Below are 24,929 nucleotides of genomic sequence, written 5' to 3'. Positions count from 1 at the left end.
ATCTACCCTCGCTTTCCAGAGGGAGTGAAGTCCGAAGGCTAGGGCACAATCACGGAAAGCGGGGTGCTCTGTGTCCACGCACAGGAACATGAGGCCCGGCCAAGTGACGTTCCACAATGTTCTGAAGCACGATTGTATTTCGTGCCAGAAATACATCGCCGTGTTGCAGTCAAGGAATGCATGTTCTGCAGTTTCCGGTTTGCCACACAGGAGGCATCCGGCGCCCCAGGGGAGGAAGAAGCCCCGCTCCTGCTGACGCGCTATGACTGGCAACACTGCCGCGTGGAAACGGAAGAAAAAAAACACCCCCCTCGTGAGGGGCACGATCAAATGCAGAGCATTTCCGCTCTTCTCTTCCAGCGTACACATTGTCGATGAAGTCGATGGTGATGGTGAAACGTGCTGTGAACCCCCTGCCGCGGTTATGACGCAACGTGGAGCGGCTATGACGCAGCGTGGCGCGGTTATGACGCAACACTATCCAACACAATCCACTTTATTCCAATCCAATCCAAATCCAAACTAATCCAATCCAAGCCAAGCCAAGCCAATCGAAGCCAATTCCATGGAATCCAATCCAATGCCCCTTGCGAGAGAGTGTTATAGCACCGAAATCACGCCACTACACGAACGCGTGATGTTGACGTCACGATCACGCCACAGATGTTAGCGACCGGAGCGCGCGCGAACGACATATGTGGTTTAAGCACGAACCGACCGCGGCGAGAGAGCGCGATGCGCGAGCATCAGCAGCTTCTTGACGTAGTTTGAATGAGTCAAGGATATAAGGCGCGTTCGTAGCCTCCCATTCTGTGTCGGCTTTGTGGCGCAGTGGGTAGAGCACCATGTACATTGCGTTCCGCCCGCAGGGTCGAGGAATCGAAACGAGGCGTCGGATAGTATTTTTTTATATATTGTAGGGGGAGGGGTGCGGACAACCACGGTGTGGACTACGACTACGGACGTCAACGCGTATTACATCGTGAGTTACCGAAATGCTCTGCATTTCGGTTAGAATCAATCATCAATCATCAATCATCAGTCTGATCAATCATCAAATTCAAGGCCAAGAAAAGGTAACCCGAAACAAAAAAAAGCCTAAAAACGATATTCCAGATACATCCCATAGAAAGTTAACATGACGGGTGGGCAGACGCCATTGAGAAACAAGAGGTGTTCCGGCCAAAAGCAAATCAGTCGACGTGGTACTGTTTAAGGTCTGCTATATTAACCGGGCCTGCATGTTCACCTTTACTGCTGTGGCGTAAAAGATACGTTATGGAAGACAGCTTCTCGCTTACGGTAAAAGGGCCCTCCCATTTAGGGGCCAGCGACTTGCGTGAGGCATCGCTCAGTGGATGAGTGCCCCGGAGAACTATGTCGCCAACCGCGAATTGAACATCCCGACGGCCCCAGTTGTACTGCTCCGCCTGCTGAAGATGAGCAACGTCAAGCTGCTCCCGGGCAGCCTGTATCGCGTCACGCAGTCGCTGGCGGACGGCCACAGCATGGGGCGAGAGACCAGAACCCGCCTCCGTTTCTGGAAGTGTCCTGTCAAGAGGAAATGGCATTTCCCGACCGTAGTTCAAATAAGCTGGTGTAAACCCGGTTGAACGATTCACCGTGGTGCGAGTGGCAAATGCAACCTCAGGCAGCTTAGCATCTCAATCCTTGTGTTGCTCCGTATGATCAATTAGCATCGGCTTGATGTTGCGATTCACACGCTCAGTTATGTTTGCCTGAGGGTGATAGGTGGTCGTACGTTTCTGTTTCACGCCTACAGCTCGGCAGTTGTAGTCGAACAATTTGCTCGTAAAGTACGTAGCATTATCCGCTATCAGCTGTGCGGGGAACCCAAAGCGCGAAAACCCTTCCATTAGGCACCTCCATACCTTCGGTGTATTGTCGGTACGTAGCCGGAACAGCTCTACCCACTTCGTGAAATGGTGCGTCACCACAAACAAATAACAATTAACACGCGGGCTGCGGGGGTAAGGGCCCATGATATGGCAAGCAACGATTTGCCAGGGGTTCTTACTCTCAACAGACTGCATCAATCCGGGCGGGCAACCGACTCGCCGCTTCGCTGTCTGACACACGTGGCAGCTCCTGGAATACCTCAGCACATCCTGCCTCATTCCCGGCCACGTGACCTCCCCGACATAACTTCTCATAAGTTTTGCTGCCAGAGCTGAATCATCCTGAGCTGAATCAAAGCTGAGCTGAATCATCCGAAGCTTACGCGGTACAACAGCGCGGAATGGGGAATTAGCTTCGTCATCGTCCTGCGGGATATACCGTAGCAGGAGACCGTCTTCCGCCAACACATATGTATCAAACTCAACGCTGTTGCTGGTGGGAGCAGCGCCCTGTGCCCCGACGTGCTCAATGATCTTGCGGCAAAGTCCGTCGGCACGTTGCGCCACGAGAAGATCTGCCCTGCTCACCAGCGTACCCCAGCGTGCATCAGCATCCACTGCAGCCAACAGCGCTGGCGCTTCCCCGTCCGAAGATGGCGGCAGGGGCGTGCGCGATAGCACGTCAGCGACTTGGTTCTGCGAACCCTTCCTGTGCTGGATAGTAAAATCGTAGCGCTCAAGCGCAAGCACCCAGCGCGCAAGACGACCAGCAGGGTTCTGCAGACGCTGCAGCCACGTTAATGCCATGTGGTCTGTCTGAATGGTGAAAGAGGCACCGTCCAAATTTCTTTAGTGCAAACACAATTGCTAGACACTCACGTTCTGTGACCGTGTTATTGCGCTCAGCAGGAGTGAGCGTATGGCTAGAACATGCGACCGGACGGAGAACGCCATCAAACTCCTGTATCAGCACTGCGCCCAGTCTGTAGTCGCTAGCATCGGTCTGCAAGACCGATGCTAGCTTTTGTTTTTTCTTTTGTTTGTTGTTTGATTTGTTTTTGTTGTCATTCATGACCAAACTACCATATGCGTATTTAGAACTTGTGGGGATTCTCCCCTGTGAGCGCCCACGTTAGGCCGTTTCAAACTGCCGCACGCCACGTCTCCTGCCATCTGGGAACACACGGCAGAAAGACTGTGCGATGGAGGGGGGGCGTGGCACATCTTTGGGCACGCTAGATAAGGGCAGCGGTGCTTGGTAGCGAGGGGAGTTGCCGGTCGGGAGCGCCGCCGGTCACAAGAGAGAAGCCACCGCCGTCAGCCACCTCGAAGAAGACGCACGTCAGCAAGGCCCGCCGTTCGTCCCGCCGTACAGTAAGCCCTGGGACCCTGAAGTGCTTTTGTTATGTGCTTGGTTGATTGTATCCCCTGTTCCATTTATATTTCATTTTCCACTGCTTGAGTAAAGCGCAATTGTTCCTCTTGCAATGTTCTGTGCGTGATGTTTTGACGAGGCCGTTGCCTGAACTCCCCCCCGGTAGGCAGAACTACCTACAAACTGTATTGTTTATAATAATTTGTTCATATTGAATTGTACAGCCTCACAGCGTATTTGTTGCCCCCCCCTTATGTAATGCCCTCGGACCGTTAAGGATGCAATAAATGAAATGAAATGAAATGAAATTGTTTGTTAAGGTCCGGTATCCGTAAAGCCGCTGTTTCCGCGATTGCGCGAGACAGTGCTTCAAAAGCTTGCTGTTCAGCCTCCTCCTAATGCCATTTCACGCCTTTCCGTAGTAGCTAGTTTAGCGGACGTGACAACTCTGCACAATGAGGGATGAAGCTACGGTAAAAAGCTATCATGCCCAAGAAGCGCTGCAAGCTCTTAACGTCAGGTGGGCACGGATACTCTGTAATTGCTTTCAGTTTGGCATCGTTAGGACGAAACTCTCCGTTGTCCATGACAAAGCCGAGCAAGTCAACCTTGCTTGACACGAGTTGAACCTTGTTGGGATTGATGGTGAGGCCGGCGCGTTTTATGCGGTCGAGCACGTCTCTGAGAGATGCTCCTCAAAGGTGCGCGAAAAGACGACGACGTCATCCATATAGGCCATTGCGTACTTATAACCTACATCGTCAAGGACGATGTCCATCAATTTTTGAAACGAACTCGAGGAGTTCTTTAGCCCAAATGGCATGCGCACGAACTCGAAAAGAACCCTGTAGCATGTCAAAGCTGTTTTAGGAACATTATTAGGGTGGATTTCAATTTGCAAAAAGCCGCGTGAGCAATCTAAAGTGGTAAACACGCGGGCACCACCAAGCGAGGAAATGATAGATTCTACGCAAGAAAAGGATATGCGTCTATTACAGTTACGTCGTTTATACGGCGGTAGTCCACGCAGAGACGCACACTGCCGTCTTTTTTGGCGCCAACACGACTGGAGATGCATGGGCACTCTGCGGCGGCCCGACAACCCCCGTATTCAGCATCTCGTCAAGGGCGACATCCAGTTTCGCCTTCTTCTGGATGCTGAGCGGCCGTGGATTGCAGCTCCAAGGAGATGCGTCTCTCATGTCAATGCGATGTTGAAGGACCGTTGTCCGCCCAGGGGCCTCTGTGAACATTTCAGCAAACGGCTACAGGACATAGGCGAGCTGCTCCCTCTCATAGTCACTGCAAGGACACTCCTCACGCAACTGCCTGATTCGCTCAGGCAACACGAATTTCGTTGCGACTGCGGCTGACCTTGGCACGGTACAGATATGCGTTGACGCCAGAAAACGTATCAATTGTGTGTCATTGCCCAATTTGTAACCACCTCCCGCCAAGTCAAGCCGTAGGCCCTAGGGAATAATGAAATCCCAGCCCAAAATCACGGGTACCGCCAAGCCAGGGCAGTACGTAAAGCGCTTCCGACACCTTCTGCTTGCGTAAGAAATGTGAAACCGCACAGCCCCACGCGCTTCAACCACAGCACCATTGGCCACTTGCAACCGGGTAGTGCATTGGCGCAACTTAACACCACGTGCTCGGCAAAGTTCAAAGACGGTATCATCAATGAGCGACAAACTGCCGCCGGTATCAACCAATGCAGAAACCTCCGTTCCAAGAACGTGAACAGAAACATGTGGTGCTATGGGCTGTGTGCGCGCTTCAGCACGGCAAGCAGTGGGTAAAAAGCACCAGTCCTCGCCACCAGCCAATTCTGGGCCACACAGTGATCGGTTAGTCACCATCATTGCCTCGTGCTGCATTCCTTCATCTCTATGGCTGTTTGTATTTCGGCGAGCAGCCATCACACGGGGAAACTCACGACGGATGTGTCCTGGCTGTCCACATTGGTAACAGTCGCCAGCTTTATTTCCGTCAGGCACGTAGCCTCGCGACCCTCCCGTCTCGACTACTGGACGAGAAGGACCTCAGGAGTTCAGGGGATTTCATTGCCGACACCAAAGCGAGAGACTCGGGTCGGAGAGCGGTGAGCCTGCCAGTAAAGAGGACCTTTTTTCCCAACGCAGGAACCATGGCTCAAACCGCTGCGGGGAGTTCCTGCCATGGGCTGCACAATCTAGTGGTCTTCCGTGCTCCAACTGCCTGTCGCCAAGAGTAGAAGGATCTAGTGCACGGGGGGAATTCAAGCCCGCCGCTGCAGTGCGCGGCTGTGACTTCGCTCTGGTGAAGTCTCAAGGGTGTATCTCCATGCACAAGCTGGCTCGATTGCTTCCTCTACTGGCGGAGGGGGTACATATTTCAGCTCCGATGTGAGAGCTTCCTCGATTGACCGGCCTGATCATGCCATCTCCTTCAGGCTCGAGTACTCACGACCACGTAAGTAAGGTCGGAAACGCGGGTGGCATCGTCGTAAGACGTGCCTCACCATTTCTGCATCAGACGCACCCGGGATAGCTCTTTTGAAGAGGTCCTGGATAGCTCTAATGTATTCGAGCAAGCCCTCGCGCGGGTGCTGCGTACGTGCTTCCAACTCACGGCGGATGCGGTAGTCGTTGTCGGGAGGCAGGAACTCCTCGCGGAAGCGCGCCACAAAATCGGCCCAGGACACGAATGGAGCCTGCAGGCGGCAGCAGCGACTTGCGGATCCATCCAGAGCAACCGGCAGGACGCGGGTCAGGACGAACTCGTTCGAGGCACCCGACGCCGCCTTGTATACGGTGAGGTCGCACAGGAAGTCCGCCACTGTCTTGCGGTCATCGTAGCTAGTGAAGCGTGGCACCGCAATGCTCGGCTGGAACGATGGCCCGTGCTCAGACCCACCGCGTTCTAGCCCGAGACCTGCCAGCCGGTTCGTGAGGTTCTCGCAGAGGTCCATGATTGGGCGGAGCACGCCGACGAGCCCAGTGGCGTCCGCATCCCTTGCGGGCTCGCGCGAAGCAACCCAGGGACTCCAACGGGTAGCGGCTCCACGGACAGGCATGTCCCTGGGACGAAATGCTCTCGCGTGCCACGAAGTGAACACAGGAAGAAAAGATGGCTATAAAAACACAAGTCACTAAAAATGCGGCTCCACATAAGAGAAGGACTACGAAAAATCCCGGCGGTCACGACAAAACGCCAATGTAATTAGCCCTGCAAAACGCCCACCGCGGAACACCAGTACAAGGAAGAAGACCACAATGCCCTATAAAGGAACCACGGTCGGCCCCACGTTCAGGGCGCCAAGTGTGGTACCGGGGTTCTTGCCCCCGGCCACGGTTCCCCAGAAAGACACTGAGACCCCTCAATCACACCTTTAGTGGGAGTCCCGCTCCACCAAGGTCCACTGCTCAGCCGATCCGGATGCGCACACCTCGCCAAGCCGAGTCCGCCATGTTCTGACCTAGCTAGTGTCGCGTCACATCTTCCTCTTCACCCAGCACATGTCCATTGTTTGGGATTGTCCTCCGCAACTGTTGCCCGGTTACCACAAATTATAATGGTTATGTGTTACTGGCGCAAGTCAGACTGCAGCAAAGAGCGCCAACACCGTTTTGACTAAGAAAAGATAAAGATGTAAACACTAAAATCGGTCAGCAAGAACACAAATAAAATGGGTCAAAGACATTAAGACCGGCTTGTGTAGAGAGCCGGGTTGTGAATATGCGTGGTATAAAATAATGTATAAATATTTCACTTCTGCTGAATAGTTAAAAATGCGCTTGGCAGAAAACATGGGATCGTAAGACATGAACAGTGGGTGCAGTGGGATGTTTTGTCTGAAAATTTCAGCGAAATGTTTGTTTCGTGTTGTGTGGAACATTTTGCAGTAAAGTAGCACATGGATCACGGATAGGCCGTCTCCACCGATGCTACACAGCGGGTCTTGGATATCCCATGAACAGAAAAGGAATGTGTTGCATGGGTTTGCCTATCCGTAACCGAGCCAAGGTAACTTCATTGTGTTTGTTGTGTGTCAGTGATTTATGCTTGCAAGAGTGGCTTTATTTCTGGTTTGTTGTCTGTCCGTTCATTGCAGTGTGCTTGCCATGTTTTGCAAAGGTGTTGTATGATGTCTAACTTAAGGTCACTGTAATGTATTGTTGTTATATGAACTGTAGTTCTAAGTGCAGCAGCAGCGGCCATCTGACCTGCTCTCTTGTTTCCGGCAATCCTCGGGGTTACCTTGCACTATGCACATGGTCAATTGAAGACTTATCACATATTCTGACAGAATGGTTTTAAAAACTAAATGAATAACATGATTTTTAGAAAACTGCGTAGATATTTACGGATGTACTGCGCTCAAGAAATCTGGGAAGCTGACGGAGTGAAAATTTTTAATAAGGTATGTGCTTTAAAACCAAAAAAACGACATGGGCTTACGCCTTAAAATGCTGCTTTTCTAGTTTAGGGCATAAGATACCCAAAAATCAGCTCCGTGCGCAGCACACGGCAGAGAAAGGGCTGTTTTTGATGCGTCATAAAAAATGTGCACACTTGTATTTCTCCTGAAGAAAAAAGAAGTGCTGTAAAACTGCAGTTGTGGGCACTTGTTTTTGATCAACTGCACAAAAGACAAGTCGCACGACGCGGGGCGAAGCTGCCATGGTTGTAAAAAGTCGGAAAGGATTGATTTGTAGCTGTCTGAAGAGGCGACACTGAATTCTGACGCTTCCTGTCGCACTCTAAGTCCGAACAGAGCAGAAATAGAAGATTTAAAAGTCGGGACATGGGTGTATCACCAATAATAGGTGAAAGGGTAATGGGTTATTGACGAATTTTAAAAGCAGTAAGAAGATTCATGTATGTTCGCTAGTGATCTAGGGATCATTAAATGCACTCGACGTATAGGCTTTGTAAGGGGCTTGTACGGAAAGTGCCTGACGCGAGGCGAATCCCCATGTTTATTACTCGGTCTAACATTTTCAATGCTCTTTTGGGTGCCGACCCATAGACCACACTCCCATAGTCTATGCGGCACCCCACCAAGCTTGTGAAGACCTGTAAGAACATTCGCTTGTCTGCAACATAGTAGGGGTGTGAAAGGACCTTAAAAATATTTATTGGTTTGACGCATTTTTGTGTTAGTTGTTTGGTGTGAGGAATGAATGTGAGTTTTTCGGCTAATTCAAACGCTATACCTTTGTGTTCCCTTTTTTGTGGAAAAAATTCACCATTCGGTTTAATTTCAGGGTCGGTCTCTTTGAGAAGATGACCCAGGTACTTTTTTCAGAAATAAGCTTCAAACCGTCTTAATCTGCCCACGAGCAAGTTTCGCTCCTTCGTGAGATTATTTCATTAAAATAACGCTAACACCAATTTGGACGTAAACTTCCCTCAGATAAGCTATATAATGACGAAAACGAATAATAGCTTGTTTACCCGAAGCTGGACCTGTCGTTCACATATGAGAATATTACACAATCTAGAAGATATTTGTTCGTCGTCCACAAACATCGAACAAGAGAGTGTTGGTGGCAATGCCTTCCGAACCGAAATGATTTCGAGTATAAACAAAGTGCAACTCAAAATGCTACCTTGAGGCAAACCACTCTCCTTTACGTGAACGTTTGAAAGTGCCAAACCAACTCTGGCTCAAAATGTTCGTAACCCCGCACGGGGCACCTTGAGCAATCTTGGTTACGGTACTGGCGATGCCGCGGACCCCGAGCCCCCAAACATAAGCTGGATCCAACCATGGCGATGTGTTTATAGGTGGAGGATTAAAAACCACGAATGGTGGCCGTCGGAGCCCAGGCCAAGCTCCGTCGGATGGGCTCCCTGTATGTTCACTAGGCAAGGAGCGCCGGGACCTCTTTGACCATCAGGGTAAAGTAAAAAAAGAAAGTACCCCCGTCCCCTGCTTCTATACTATGATATATAACTATTTATAAACCCCCCCCCCAAACGTGATCGGCCCTTGAAAAGGGGCCGCCCTGAAGTTTCTTTTCCTCCGTTGCAACCAATCTCTTTACCAAAGCCTGGTAATTTCTCGCGGTTTTTGATCATAAAATCTCTAGACAAGACAAAGCCCATCACTTCCCAGTCTGTGTTTCTAATCTTCAAGTTTCTTGAAAGCCTTATCGGAAAGTCGTACATGGCTAAGAAACTCACAACGGGAGAAGTTTTGATAGAAGTAGAAAACAAACAACCATCCTCTAACCTCCGCAAGCAAACGCGCATGGTAGATGTTGACATCAAGATCACGCCCCATCGCAGCCTCAATAGCTGCCAGGGCGTGATCTCTGATCGGTATCTAATAAATAAGACTGAAGCAGATCTGCTCGAGGGCCTCCAAGATAAGGGCGTGACAGCAGTGAGGCGAATCAGCATACGCCGAAATTATGAAATAATTCCTACCAAGCACATATTCTTGACACTTGACCGTTCAAACCTTCCTGAGTTGGTCAACGCAGGTTTCTTGAGATGTCCAATACGACCCTACGTGCCGAACCCACACCGCTGTTTCAACTGTCAACGGTTTGGGAACGGCACAACGTCTTGTCGTGGTAAATTGACGTGCGCAAAATGTGCAGCACATGATCATCTAATTGACATTTGTAAATCCGAGAACGTCACCTGTGCAAACTGCCAGGGACCACACGCTGCCTATTCTCGGAGCTGTGAAAAGTTCAAACAACAAAAACAGATCATTGCCTTGAAAGTCAACGAAAAACTCACCTTCCCAGAGGCGCGGAAGAGGTTCGCCTCCTTCCCTCTGGGCAGGTACGCCGACGCAGCTCGCCGGGGGGCGAAGCGGCGTCGGGTTTCAGCAGGGACCCAGTACCGCGAGTCGGACTTGGTCCCGCCCCCGCACCCCCCTGGGTTGCCTACGGCAGCAAAACCCGCCTCAGCACCGCTCGCTCACCCAGAACCGGCTGTGGTGGCAACAACGTCTGTTGGGGATTTCGCTGCATCCACTGCTTCCTGTCCACCAGCCCAAAGCACACGCAAGGGCACGGAGATAGAGATGGAGGCAGTCGCAGCCACCCCCTCCTCCAACCTCACGGCCTGTGCCATCTGTGGTGCTCCCCACGCCTTCGGCACTGACAGCGCAGCAAAGAACACCCGAAAGGGAAACCGTCAAGGGGGTCCAGTCCGCTGGGCACCCGTTTGCCTTCAGATGACGACATGGACGTCAAGCCCTTCCGGCTTTCATCGCAGCGGAAGGAACGGGCTGCGACGTCCAGGTCAGTAGAGAAGGCCAGAAAGCCCCTTCCAAGAGTTTAAGCCCCGAAAGACGCTACATAAATAGTCACACTCCAGTAGCTCCGAACACATCATAATGGAAAGAGAAAACATAATACAATGGAACTGCAGAGGCCTTGTGAATAATCTTGACGGTGTATACGAAATACTGCATGCTTATCAGCCAAGTGTAATGTGTGTTCAGGAAACACATTTGAATTCTAAACACACAGATTTCTTGAATAGTTACCTGGTATACAAAAAGGACAGGGATGGCTGCACACTCTCTTCTGGGGGTGTGGTCATAATTGCGCAGAAATCCTTAGCCTGCCACCCTGTCACTCTGAACACTGTCCTTCAGGCCGTAGAAATTCGAACAATAATATTTAATAGGTTGATAACGGTATGCTCCATATACATTCCTCCTGATGTTTCACTTACGAGCTCTGACTTCCAGGCACTGGTTGACCAGCTGCCCGAACCGTACATCCTTACAGGCGACCTTAATGCTCACCACTCTCTTGGGGCTCTTCTCGCACGGATGCCCGAGGTCGCCTGATAGAGAAATTCCTTTCATCTTCCGGAGCATGCCTTTTCAACAATAAACAGCCTACATACCATAACATAAGACCCAACACATACTCATATCTTGACTTGGCGATTGGCTCCGCAGTTCTGTTTCCTCTTCTCGAGTAGGGTGTGGGCACTGACCCATATGATAGTGACCACTTCCCCACCTCACTAACGTATATAGGTAAAGGCCCATGCAGTCCATTTTCCCAAAACAGGTTCAATGAAGCAAAAGCTAAGTGGAATACATTTACAGAGACATCCAAACTACACCACGCATCCATAGGACAGCTACAGGTTGAAGAAGCTACCCAACTGCTCACGGCGCACATCCTCGACGCCGCCGAAAGGTCCATTCCCCACGCCACTGGTGCCCCGCGCAACCAGCGGAGGCCGTTGTGGAATTAGGACTGTAGGCGGGCGCGAGAGGCCCAGAACTAGGCGTATGGTATCCTTCGGTGGGAGTAAGGGTTAATGGAGAATACCTCAGTAACCTCAGATTGGCTGCTGACGTGGCCTTGCTAAGTAACTCGGGGGACGAATTGCAAAGCATGCTTTCCGCACTGGGCGAACAGAGTAGAACTGTGGGCCTGAAAATTAATATGCAGAAAACTAAAGTAATGATCAATAACCTGGGGACTGCACAACAGTTTGAGATAGATGGCGAGGCAGTGGAAGTGGTAAGCGAATATATATACTTAGGCCAAGTTGTGACCCCGGAACCCAACCATGAGGCAGAGATAATTAGAAGTATCAGAATGGGGTGGGGTGCGTATGGCAGATATTCTCAGATAATGAATAGCAGCCTACCATTGTCGCTGAAGAAGAAAGTCTATGACAGCTGCATCTTACCGGTACTCGCCTACGGGGCAGAAACTTGGAGGCTTACTAAGAGGGTTCAACTTAAATTGAGAACGACTCAGCGGGCAATGGAGCGGAAAATGATAGGTGTAACATTAAGGGACAAGAAGAGAGCGGAGTGGGTCAGGGAGCAAACTGGTGTTAAAGACATATTAGTAGAAATTAAGAAGCAGAAATGGACGTTGGCAGGACATGTAATGCGAAGACAAGATAACCGCTGGTCATTAAGGGTAACAGAGTGGATCCCTAGAAAAGGCAAGCGCTGCACGGGGCGGCAGAAAGTTAGATGGGCAGATGAGATCAATAAATTTGCGGGGATAAATTGGTCACAGTTGGCACAGGACCGACGTAATTGGAGAATAATAGGAGAGGCCTTTGCCCTGCAGTGGGCGTAGATAGGCTGATGATGATGATGATGATGATGATCTTTCGTCGGTACCTTATGTCGGGAAACCTCCTCTTGTTCAAACGGGCTGAGGCGTTCGGAAAATGTGTGCGCCGTGAGGCAAAACGAGAGAGTTGGCGCACCTTCCTTACATCCATTAACTCATACACAGATGCACACAAGGTATGGACTAGAATACACAAACGTAAAGGACAAAATACACGTAGCCTGCCCCTGGTTAGCACAAAAGGGTACACACTCGAAGACCAGGCTTACACTTGCACAACACTTCGAAAACGTGTCCAGCTGAGCACACTACACAAACACTTTCATGAAACACAAAACATCCGTAGAAAAGACGTCCGTGCGTGATAACAACAAGTCGCACACTTCTTACAATTCTCCTTTTGTAATTCATCAGCTGAAGCCTGCTTTGACCACATGTAAAACTTCAGCTCCAGGTGCAGACAAGATTACATACACCATGAAACAACACTTACACTCAGACAACCTTGAAACACTGCTACACCTATACAACAAAATATGGCTTTCGGCGCACAGTCCACGCTCTTCGAGGGAGGCCATAGTAGTGGCTGTCTTAAAGGAAGGGAAGGACCCTTTCTCTCCTGCCAGTTATTGTCCCAATGCCCTGACAAGCTGCCTGTGTAAGCACTTTGAGATGATGATAAACAGGAGACTCGTGTACTTCTTAGAGTACAATGGTCTTCTCGAGAGCTGCCAGGCAGGCTTCAGGGCGGGGCGATCTACCAACGATCAAATGGTTGCATTAGAGGCTTATATAAAAGATGCTTTCCTCCATAAGCAGTACTGTGTGACAGTATTCTTTGATCTAGAAAAGGCATATGATACTGCTTGGAGGTATGGTATCCTCATCGATATGAAGACTTTTGGCATAACGGGTAACATGATGAACACGCTTGCCAGTTACATGTCCGAAAGAACGTTTCGCGTGCGAGTTGGAAGTGCACTTTCTAGGGTTCATGTGGAGGAAAATGGAGTGCCACAAGGTGCAGTTTTAAGCTGCACCCTTTTTATTGTGAAAATGAATTCTCTTAGTTAAGGCATTGCCACCGTCGATTTCCTGCTCAATTTATGTAGACGACATACAATTACCATTTAGGTCTTCTAACCTCAGTCTGCGAGCGCCAAGTCCAGCTTAGTGTTAACAAGCTAGCTGGTTGGGCAGACAGCAACGGTTTTAAATTTCATCTAGGGAAGTGCACTTGTGTTTTCTTTTCCAAGAGGCATGGCATCCGGCCGGATCCAGAAATTCCTGTCAATGGTGTGAAAAAGGACACAAGTTTTTAGGTATTATCTTTGACGAAAAGCTCGCATTCACCCCCCACATAAAACAACTAAAACATAAATGCTTAAAAACAATGATTATCCTGAAGGTTCTGTCACACATCTCTTTTAGTGCTGACAAACAACTCTTTTACGGGTTTTTACCAGCTTGATAGGTTAACGATTGGACTATGGTAGCGTTGTTTATGGGTCAGCAAGCAAGACATCCCTTTAGGCCCAGTGCTCCATCTCGGACTCCGCCTGGCGTGTGGCGCCTTCCGCACTAGCCCGGTCGAAAGCCTATATGTGAACGTCATCGAGCATACAGAGATCTCCTTTATGCTTTTAAAATTTTATCCATGCCTAACAATCTTTCAATCAGTTTTTTATGATACGTCGATGACTGAACTCCTTTTCAATCGACCATCGTTATCGGCGCCCTTCTCTTACAGAGTTAAAGATGAAGCGTCAGAGCTGGCTGTCTCCTTTTTAGATACAATCCAAAATTCTCTAACGAATTTTATAGCACCATGGCATCTGCGCCCTGTATCATGCCACACATCGTTCACACATGTAGATAAAAACCCATCTCCCACATGTGCAATTCTGCAGCATTTCTTGTATTTGCCGCAGAAGTATGAGTACTCTGAATTTTTTACGGAAGCTTCTAGAACTGCCACCTCTGGGTCCTGCGCGGCGCATGGGCCAGGCCTTAGTGTCACTAGAACTCTGAATAGTCATGCTAGTATCTTTACGGCAGAGGCTTACGGTGTACTTCTTCTTGTCATTCATATACTTCAAAACCACATCCCACAATCCATTATCTATACACATTCCCTCAGTGTTGTGCGGGAACTGTCGTCAACAATGCCTTCAAAAAACCACGTTTTCAATCTGATTGTCAAGGGTATTAGGTCTGTGTATGTACGCGAATTTGAACTGGTACTTTGCTGGGTCCCTGGCCACTGTGGTATAGCCGGGAACGAAGCAGCGGACCGAATGGCTGCTGCTGCTACACTCTTGAATACAGTAGACATAACCACATTACCCTACACCGACATGAAACCACACATCAGACAACAAAAAAAACTTCGCAAAACATGGCAAACACACTGGTGTAAACAAAGAGACAAGTAACACGTAATAAAACCTCACTTGGGACCATTCACCACCGACACACGCAATAGATACTCCGAACTCGCCTTGGCCAGATTACGGATAGGGCACACACATGCAACGCACTCGCACCTTCTCACCTCCAACACCTCTGTGCAGCAGGTGCGGAGAGGCCCTATTCGTAGTGCACATACTAATCACATGCAAGGCACTTCACACAACACGACACAAACACTTCAGAGAACTCTACAGACAACATATCCCACTACACTCATCGCTGTTTCTAGGTGACGATGCCAGTGTTTCTGTGAAACGTGTGTTTGAGTATTTGTCAGACGTTAAGTTTTTAAACCTCGTTTCCTATCACGCATATTCAATCTGGCCTGATACACCAGCCATCAGCATTATCTGTAACTGATTTTACTATGTTCGGTGGACACGTGTTTTTTATCTACCTTTTTGTGGTAACCACTTCACTTCATTAAATAAACTTTTCTCTGGCGCTCTTTGCCCTTAGTCGGCCTTGCGTCATAAAAACCCAACTATCATCAAAATGTTTGTAAACACGGGGAACTGGAAAGAGTGTTAGCATGTGACCTGATATAACATATAAAGATTTGGGGTCTCTAAGGATGCTATAGCGCTATGCACTATCATATGCCTTTTCAATATCAGAGCACACCGTCATACAATATTTCTTATTCCGTAGGCATCTTTATTGTAGGGTTCCAGCGCTACTAGTTGGACATTTGTCGATCGCCCCGCCCTGAAGCCCACCTGGCAGACCTCGAGAAGACCGTTGTACTCAAGAAAGTAGACAAGACTCTTGTTTATTATCTTCTCGAGGAGCTTGCAGAGACAGATTGTAAGTGCGATGGGCCGAAAACTCGCAGGAACGGTTGGGACCTTCTCCTCCTTCAGGAAAGCCAATACAATGGCCTCCCTCCAAACTTTGGAATGTACACCGAAAGCCATATTTTGTTGTACAGGTGGAGGAGTAATTCAAGTGTGTCTGCATGTAAGTGTTGTAACATTGTGTATGTATTAATCTCTGCGCCTCCAGCTGAAGGCTTACAAGTATCCACAGGTATCCTTAGCTCATGGAGTGAAAAGGCGGAGTTATATGAGGTGTTATCGGACTTTTTATTATAATGCAAAAAATTCTTTTCGCCGGATGCTTTGTATTGCATGAAAGTGTTAGTGTAGTGTGCGGAACTAGACACCTGTTGGAAGGGCTGTGCGAGTGTGTTAGCCTGGTCTAGCAGTGTGCCTGTTGTACTAACCAGGGGCAGGGTGTGTTTGATGTCCCTTGAGTTTTCGTATACGTGTACAGCCTTCGAGTGTCGGTGTATGAGTTAATAGATGTAAAGAAGGTGCGCCACCCCTCCCGTTTTGCCCATGGCGCGCACGTTTTCTGAATTCCTTTGCCCACTTGTACAATAAGGACGTAATTCGACGTGGGATACCGTAGAATGATACCCCGCACCATGTTCTGGGCCTCTCGGGTCCACCTACGGTCAGCATTCCGCCATGGCCTAATCTGGTTAAGCTGGGCAACGGGGGGGGGGGAAGTTGTTATCGGCAGCGTCGTGGATATACTCCGTGAAGAGTTGGGTAGCTTCTTCACCGTGTAGGCATCTTATGGATGTGAAGTGTAGTTTAAAAGTCTCTGTAAATGTATTCCAGTTGGATCTTGCTTCATTGAACCTGTTCTGGGAAGGTGGACTGCGTTGGCCTTTACCTCTGTATGTGACGTGCGGAAGAAGTCCCTACCATATGGGTCTATGTCCACACCCCACTCAAGGCATGGAGAGAGAATTACATACCGAATAGCCATGTCAAGACGTGAGTATTTATTGTGCCCTAAGTTATAGTTGTAGGCCTTTATGTTGAAAAGGCATGCTCCCTAGGTAGTTAAGATTTTCTCTATAAGGTGACCTCTGGCATCCGTGCGAGAATAGCACCAAAAAGAATTGTGCGTATTAAGGTTGCATATGAGAATGAAGCGTACGGGTAACTTATCTACCAGACCCTCGAAATGTGATCTCGACAGCTGGAAGTCAGGAGGGATGTACAGAGCTCCTCGTGGTATAGGCCTATTGAAGACTACGGTTCGAATGGGCACAGTCTCTACGATGGTCTGTAGTTGGACCGTATGGCACGCCAAGGATTTTCGGGCAATGATGGTCACACCACGTTAAGATGTGCCGCCAGCATCTCGGTCCTTTTTAATCAAATAAATTCAAATCAAATCGTTTATTTTCCTTTCTTTTACAAAAGGAGGGCACAACCGCGAAAAGCCGCTGTTTCAAGCGGCTTGGCGAGGCGGCTGCCCCGGTTTCCGGCAACAGCGGAGAGCACGACTGTATGCGATATTATTTCAATACACGTCTTCTGGATTAAACGACAAAAAAGACAAGCACACGCGCACACACACACACACACACACACGCGCACACACACACACACACACACACGCGCGCACACACACACACACACACACACACACACACACACACACACACACCACAGACACACACAAATCATAAATAAAGTAAGACATAATATTCAAATCAAATCACAGTCATGGCCATATACTTAGCGGAAACGGGAATTGTAATAAGTATACAATTGCTATAATATGGGTATGAGAAGCACTATATACAATACCTTTTTTTTAACAAGTGGAATCAATTTTTTAACAAAGGCTGTATACATAAAACATTCGGAAAACAGTGATCATTAAGTACTTTATACAATTGCTAATTTCTGAAAAAAAGAGAAAAAGTAACACACAAGGCTTTTTCAGGAAACGAAGAGTGTTTTTAGTTTTTTCAGAGAAAGGCGGTATATATCAATATTAATGGTGTCGTATCTATTTAGCAACACCGGGAGGTTATACGTTAATGACTGGAGACTGTAATTGTTGCGGGATGTCGGCGTGTACCATAGGGACGGAAAACGCGTTTCGTACGTGACAGCGTTTTTTGTAACGTTAGATATGTCACTAAAGAATGAGTTGCGGCTTTTAACAGGTACACGAAAGGAGTTTAGCAATCTGAAGTTGCAAAGAATAGGTACATAACGACACGGAATTTATTGAAAAGCTCTATTGTGTGGTAGTGATAGGGGACATTTGCAATAATTCTTAAGGCCTTTTTCTGTAGGATCAATAACCTGGTCATATTTGTTTGTGTTGTGGTACCCCATACTAAATGGGAGTAGGAGAAGTGCGGCAAGATAAGGGAATTATACAACAAACGTTTAATGTGTTCCGGAAGTGTATATCAATTTCTATTAATTACGCCAACAGTTCTGCACAATTTCCGATGCACTTCGTTGATATGTTGATCTCACGTTAAGTTGCAATGGAAGCGAACTCCCAACACCTTCATAGTTGTTACCAAATCTATGTTGTTTGTATCGATAGTAAGTGTTAGTGGCGAAACATTTTTGCTTTTTTGCCTAAAAAAAATACCCTTTGTTTTGTCTGTATTTATTAGTAGAGAATTTTGCCTGCCCAGGTTGCAAGACGGGGAAGAATATCATTACTAGTTTCCTGTACATCCTCAGTTGTCGTACCAGTTATTAACAAGGATTTGTCATCTGCATAGCAGACAAGCGAAGCTTTGGGGTGACACTAAGCATTTGGAAGGTCGTTGACGGATATGCAGAAAAGAAGTGGTCCTAGAATGCTCCCCTGAGGAACACCTGAGCCGATGAGTTTAGTTCGGACGAGAATTCTCCCAGACAGACATATTGTTTACGATATTTCAAGTAGGAGGACCTAAGGGTGTGAGCAACCCCCCGTACGCCATACGAGTAAAGTTTATCCAGTAATGTTTGCCGATTTAGGAATCAAAAGCCTTTAAAAATCTATGTATATATTTATTGTCAGTTTGTTTTGCAAAAAGTTATGCAGGATTATTTCTTTCTGTTTCAGTAAAGCCGTTTCTGTGGAGCAGTGCTTGCTAAATCCATGTTGGAAACAATGTAGCGGTAGGTTTTTACTAAGGAAATCGGATAACCTGGCGTGTATAAGCTTTTCAAATACTTTAGAGAATACCGGTAAGATAGATATTGGACGATAGTTCTTAGGTAAATTTTTATCCCCACCTTTAATTATAAGGACCACCTTCGCCATCTGCATTTTTTCGGAAACAAGCCTGATGTAAAATCATGTTAAAAATATGGGTTAAACAAGGTGCAACCACGTCCGCAACGTGCTTCACCGGTGTAATTTGCATGTAGTCTACGTCACACGCACTCCTGTTTTTCAAGTTCATAATTGTAGATATAACTTCCTCTTCAGTTGCAGGACATAAAAATATTGAGTTTGGGTTGGGTTGTAGCAATGATAAATCTTGTTGAGCGCGAGATTCCGAGAACTGACCAACAAAGTGACCATTAAAGAAATTGGCCAAACGGTTTCCTCTCATCATTTCCCCAGTATGAATAATGGTGTCAATCGGCATTTCTGGTTCGGAACGGTTAAGAACAGTGTTAACTGCCTTCCATGTAAGATAAGGCCGGTCACCATTTTGGGAAAATACGGCATTATAATAAGCTCTCTTGGCATTTTTGATGACAGTGACGAGACTATTTCGTTTATGCTTGTACTCAGCCCAGATTGATCTATCTCTTGTCTTAATAAATCTTGCATGCAGTCGATTTTTTTGTTTAATTTGTTTGTAAATATCTTTGCTTATCCAAGGTTTTCGAAGTTTATTGGTTTCCTTAACTGTTTTTACCGGAAAGCATTTGTGTAAACAGAAGAGAACGACTCAATAAATGATTCATAGGCGACGTCGACGTCGCAACTTTCTAATAAATTGGTCCAGGGAACGGAAATTATCATAGTTTTAAATTTGAACATATTTTCACCTGAAACGTCCTGAAAAAGCATAGTCTGATGCCTTTTGGTACGTTCAGATTGATTATTTATGGGCATTTAAATTGGTAGGTGGTCACGGATGTCGCCAGTTATGACGTCCGCCTTTAAAAATGATAATGCGTGATTGGTTATAAAGAAATCTAGCAGTGAAGATGACGTGTCTGTGATACGAGTTGCGGATGTCCGGGCAACCTCAAAAGCATTCGAGTTTATTATTCATAGCATGGTGTCTTGTTTGGGATCCGTTTCTAAAATATTTATATTGAAATCGCCTCCGATAACGAGTTCAATTTTGTTTTCTGTTGCAAATGTTAGCATGAGTTCAAGAAATGCGTAGAAAGCAGTCAAGCACCCAGCTGGCGGTCTGAAGAAACCTACAAACATTTGCGATTCATGCAATACTGCGAGCGTCTCGTAATCATCTGTGACGCATTGAACTCAACTTCAAGATAGCAGTTTAGGTCCCTTCCAACAAGAACTGATACGCCACCACCACGCCTAAGATGTCGTGTTACAAAAAAATGAGACTAGGCCACTGGCGTATACATTTGGGATAACTGGTCGTGCCATGTTTTGGTTAAAATGATCACTGAAAAACTATAACAAAGACTGTTGAAAAAGGTAACTAATTCCGCTAATTTGGATATTGCAGAACGACAGTAAGTGTTATAAAAGAAAGACACGATTCATACGATTTTACGGCCTGGGAAAAACTACTTGGTAACACTACCATTTGTTGACCACTTCACACGAGATATTTCATGGATTTAACAGCTGGTCCAGCATCGCCTCAGATTTGACGTGCACATTAGGTTGGCCGCTTTGCTTTCGTAAGAAGATCTTACCGTTCGTATGCCAAGCAAACTGATAGCTGTTATTTGACGCCCATTCTCTGGTGATCCACAGAAGCTCACAATTTCGTTTTGGGAGGTTTTCAACAATTGAGGCATCGTGCTTCGCCTCCCTCAACTTCTTCCTTTCAGACAGCCACAAGTCGCAATCAGCTTGGCGTTTATACCGAACAATTATCACAGGTATTTTTCTCTTTTTGGCCGGGAGGCGGTAGATTGCGGAGACATCGCTAGTGGTTAAAGCTGGCACATCGAGAATCGGGGCAAGTTCGTTGACTTGTAGCAACAGGTTTTCATTTTGGGTTACGGTAATGCCGTGGAACTCGAGGATCAGGCGCCTGCTATGCCATTCCTAGTCATTGAGTTCTTCCTGCATTTTCCACTTGTTTTCGATAACCTTTTCTTTTTCTATTTTTTCAGCGCGTTTTCGAAGCGATGGTATATGTCACTTTCTTGGTGGTTTAGTTTTTCCATTACATCATCAAACTTTTTTGACATGTGTCCAATTGAACGTTCTACTTCGAGAACGGTTCCCTTCAGGGCATTACCTGCTCGAGCTTTTCGTTTATCGACGCTAGCCTGAGGGCTATGAAATCATTGTCGTAGTGCTGATCTGCTTTCTTGTTTTTGGATTGCTGTTCACGGCATGACGCTAACTTCCAACTGTCCCGAATGGATTCAGCTCGAGACCGTGATAGTCTATGCGATACATCACAGCACTGTCCCGCGTGAAAAGTACTGTCGCACTCGGTGCATGAAATAGGTACCTCAGTTTGGGCGAACGGCTTGTTACAAGCAGAGCACTCAGATGACATTGCAATACACAGTCAAGTGTGGCTTCAGCGGCGGATATCAAAAACAACTTAAAAACTAGGAAAGCATAGAATTTATACAATGGTAAAGACGCCCAGCAACCAACCTGCAATACGTTGAATGGTTTCTCAATGATGCATTCAGCGTGATGCCGTGGTGCCAGTGGAGGGGCTGCCGGTCGCGTTGGTCCTTATCCAGGTTATGTTGGCACCAGGAGTCGCAGCACTCGCCGATCTTGGCACGTGTCGCTTCCTTTCTGATGACGTGGCGACGACTATCTCAGGGCCATCCCGACAATCATCGCAACAAGCGATCTGCAATACGGTGAACGGTTTCTCAGTGATGTATTCGGCGTGATGCCGCTGCTGCCAGTTCATGTAACTATAATACCATGTAACTATAAAAAAATTCTACGCCTGGAGTGTACACAGGTTTTCTGGATACATATCAAACTTGACTGCTTGAGGTGCGATAACTCATAGACATCAAGTTTTTTAAGAATGTCTCTGCAGTGGCATTGCATGATAATTTCTCTTCCCTTTATTTAGGTTCCGAGCGACTGGAATATGCGCGTTTTTATGTGTCTAACGTTGGGGCTTGAACTACTGGAAGGGTTTTTTTTTTCACCATCTCTACTGACCTGGACGCCGCAGCCTGTTCCTTACGCTGTGATGCAAGCCCGAACGGCTTGACCTCCACGTCATACACCCAAGCAATGAGGGTGCCCTGCGAACCGGACCCCCTTGGACTTGGCACCCTTTCCGGTGCCATTCGTTGGAGCCGCGACCTTCGAGGGCGTCAGGAGCGCCCGGGTGGCAGAGGCGGTGCGGCGCTGGAGGCAACTGCCACGCTTGCATCCGTGTCCATCTCCTCCGTGCCCTGGCATGTGCTTTGGGTCGGTGTAATGAAAGCAATGGATGCAGCAGCCTCCCGAACTCACGTGATTGCATCCACAGCCTGCTGGCTCAACAAGCGGTATGGGGGCGGGATGTGCCGCCACAGGCAAGATGATGGAGGGAGAGGGCGGGACCAGGTCCAACTCGCGGTACTTGGTTCCCGCGGAAACGAGACGCCACTCCGCACCCCGGCGAGCCGCGTCGGCGTATCTCCCTAGCGGGAAAAAGGCGCACTTCCTTTGCACCACTTGGCCGTAACAACGGCTATAACGGAATCTGGTTGGAAGGTTTATGGTATGATCAAAACGTTTCGAACCTTTTGATCATAGCACAAACTTCGAACGTTTGTTGCTAATTCGTGGGTGCTTGTTCTTGCGTTCTGTGAGTTTTTTCGTCTATTTGGATTGTGTTCGAAAACATTTTCTTTGGGGGCCCCTAATTCACAGTGGTTTTCAATTTGCTCCGGCTGGAAAATCGCCGATAGTAAAAGGAGCCGATAACAAAAGGTGCACATATGAAGGCGTGCTTGACCAAAAAAAAATGTGCGCGTTCACGGCACACTCTTAGTGCGGAAAGGAGCTATCACTCAAAAAACTTTGTCTTTACTCCGCACGGACTGCCTTATCAAGGCAGCTCACTTGGCATTCGGCCCAATGGCACCGAGCAGCATCTGTGCATGGCCTGTGGTGCAATCGCAAATGTTGTATTTCTGCTACAAATTCATCAGTCTGGAAGAGGCATTCCCAGATACGGTTAATCGCTGGAACAAAATGTGGTAATTGCCTTTTTGACGGCAAATATGGTTACAGATTTGTGTTTGTGTTAGGTCGGAGACACAGAACTTCACTTTTGATTACGCCGTCACAGGTCACGTGAAATAACCTTTCTTCATTCATTTACCCTAAATTTTCTGCCAAACACCTTTCTCGTATGTCACCTCCTTGCAGAAGAAAGGCTTATTGTTTATAGTGGTGCGCTTGCACAGGTTACTATGAAGGCGGAGAAACTATATCTAGATTTGACTTATCAGCGTTTATTAGGGACTAAGGTTGCTGCTCGGGCACATTTGGCGCATTGTAAGATTGCCACAGGAGGCGGACGGACGCATTGTGTTCCAGTTGCTTGGTTTTAAGCCTACGTTTGTGAGTCAATGGATAAGCGGAGCCTATTTCTAGAAAAATGTACAAAGGGTGACGTGCTTGTCCCGCGTCCCGATATTTGTGCTATGTATGAACCTCACCAGGCATGGTCGAACGCTTAAAAAGAACAGAATCGGCGTCAATTTTGTTTCCACTGGCCACAAGTTATTGGCAGAAATTGGTGACGCTCAAGCACCGGACCTATTCCAAATCCTAAATGAGGCAAACGCCTTCAAATAGATAAACCCTATTCCTTTTATTATTCGCCCTTTGGGCTCACAAACGCTTGTGACCTTTTGTCAGCAGCAAAGGTGTCGTTTCAATGTTAGTTATTGGGACTTAAGGAGAACCACTAAAATATCTTCACCACTTGGCTCCTCCAGAAGATCATGCTGACACTATTATTCGTAGAATAAAATCGGGGCTGATCTGTGTTTTGTAAGAAGTAAATGTGTCAATGGATACTCTTGTAAAACAGTAAAGACGATAGAAAAGAAATTGCACATTGAGACGAACAGTGTCGTGCTATTCTCTTTAGGCAGAGGCTTCGATAGTTTCTATATATGCACTCATTTATCAATTTGAGTGGCTGTTATTTTTTCGGTTGCCCATATTTTTTCTATGCTGGGTGCATTGAGAGCGTGGTTCCTGTTTGTGCAAGAGTAAAACTATACCGATTTATAAAACAACACTAAGCCTGCCACCCCGACCGCCATTTTTGGCAGCAGCTGTAAACAACCACCTGTGACCCAGATAATTTCCACGTCTATCTTCGCTTTCTTTCATATCATTCGGTGACCCCTCAAGGTTCAAGAAGAAACAGCCTAGAGCTATCACTTTACAGCCATTTCTCAAGTCATTCTCAGATAGCACGTTTGCTAGATGCTTTCGCTGACGAAACGACTGCATGCGGAATAAATACTCAGTAGCTTCCTAAGTGGTGGCCCTACCCGTGACCAGCTAGGTTCAGAATTTCTGTATAGAAATTTAGGGTCGCATAATCTTAAGAGCATTGAAAAAAATTAGTAGTGGCTTAGCACTGCTATGCCAGGATATACGTAGCGTGAGCTAAGGTTCAGCAATCCCGTCTAATCCAGCACAATCCAGTCCAGTTTATTTCAGTAAACTCCAGTCCAGTTCAGTGCTGTCCATTCACTGCTCCTCGCTCATGCTCAGCGCGGCTCTTCACGAGCCACGCGAGACGGCTATCAAGCGGCCGCGGCGCAGCGTCAGCTTGGCCAGTGCGGAATCGAGGCGCCCACCTGGGGACGCGCCGGTGCCAGCGCTTCTGCCGCGGCTATGACGCAACACAATCCAACACAATCAACTGTAATACAATTAATTCCAAGCTAATCCCAGCCAAGCCAAGCGAATCCTATCCAATCCAGTGCCCCTCGCGCTTTCGCAGAACAGCCATTCACGGCGCTCGCGAAACTGCTCAACCTCGGCCAGTGTAGCTTACGCTACAAAATGGGAATTTCCTCTATTCGCAGCAACGAGCAACGTCTCCAAACAAACACGGCAACGGCAGGCACAAAATAAATTGCTAGGAAAACACCATTTGTTTGTGACACGAAGACTAGGACGACCTGCAACCCCGTATAATTTGGCAGA

The sequence above is a fragment of the Haemaphysalis longicornis genome, unplaced genomic scaffold, assembly GCF_048455015.1.
Source record: "Haemaphysalis longicornis isolate Haplotype H1 unplaced genomic scaffold, Haemaphysalis longicornis Haplotype H1 scaffold_6, whole genome shotgun sequence".
Lineage (NCBI taxonomy): Eukaryota > Metazoa > Arthropoda > Arachnida > Ixodida > Ixodidae > Haemaphysalis > Haemaphysalis longicornis.
This window is presented reverse-complemented; position numbering follows the sequence as displayed.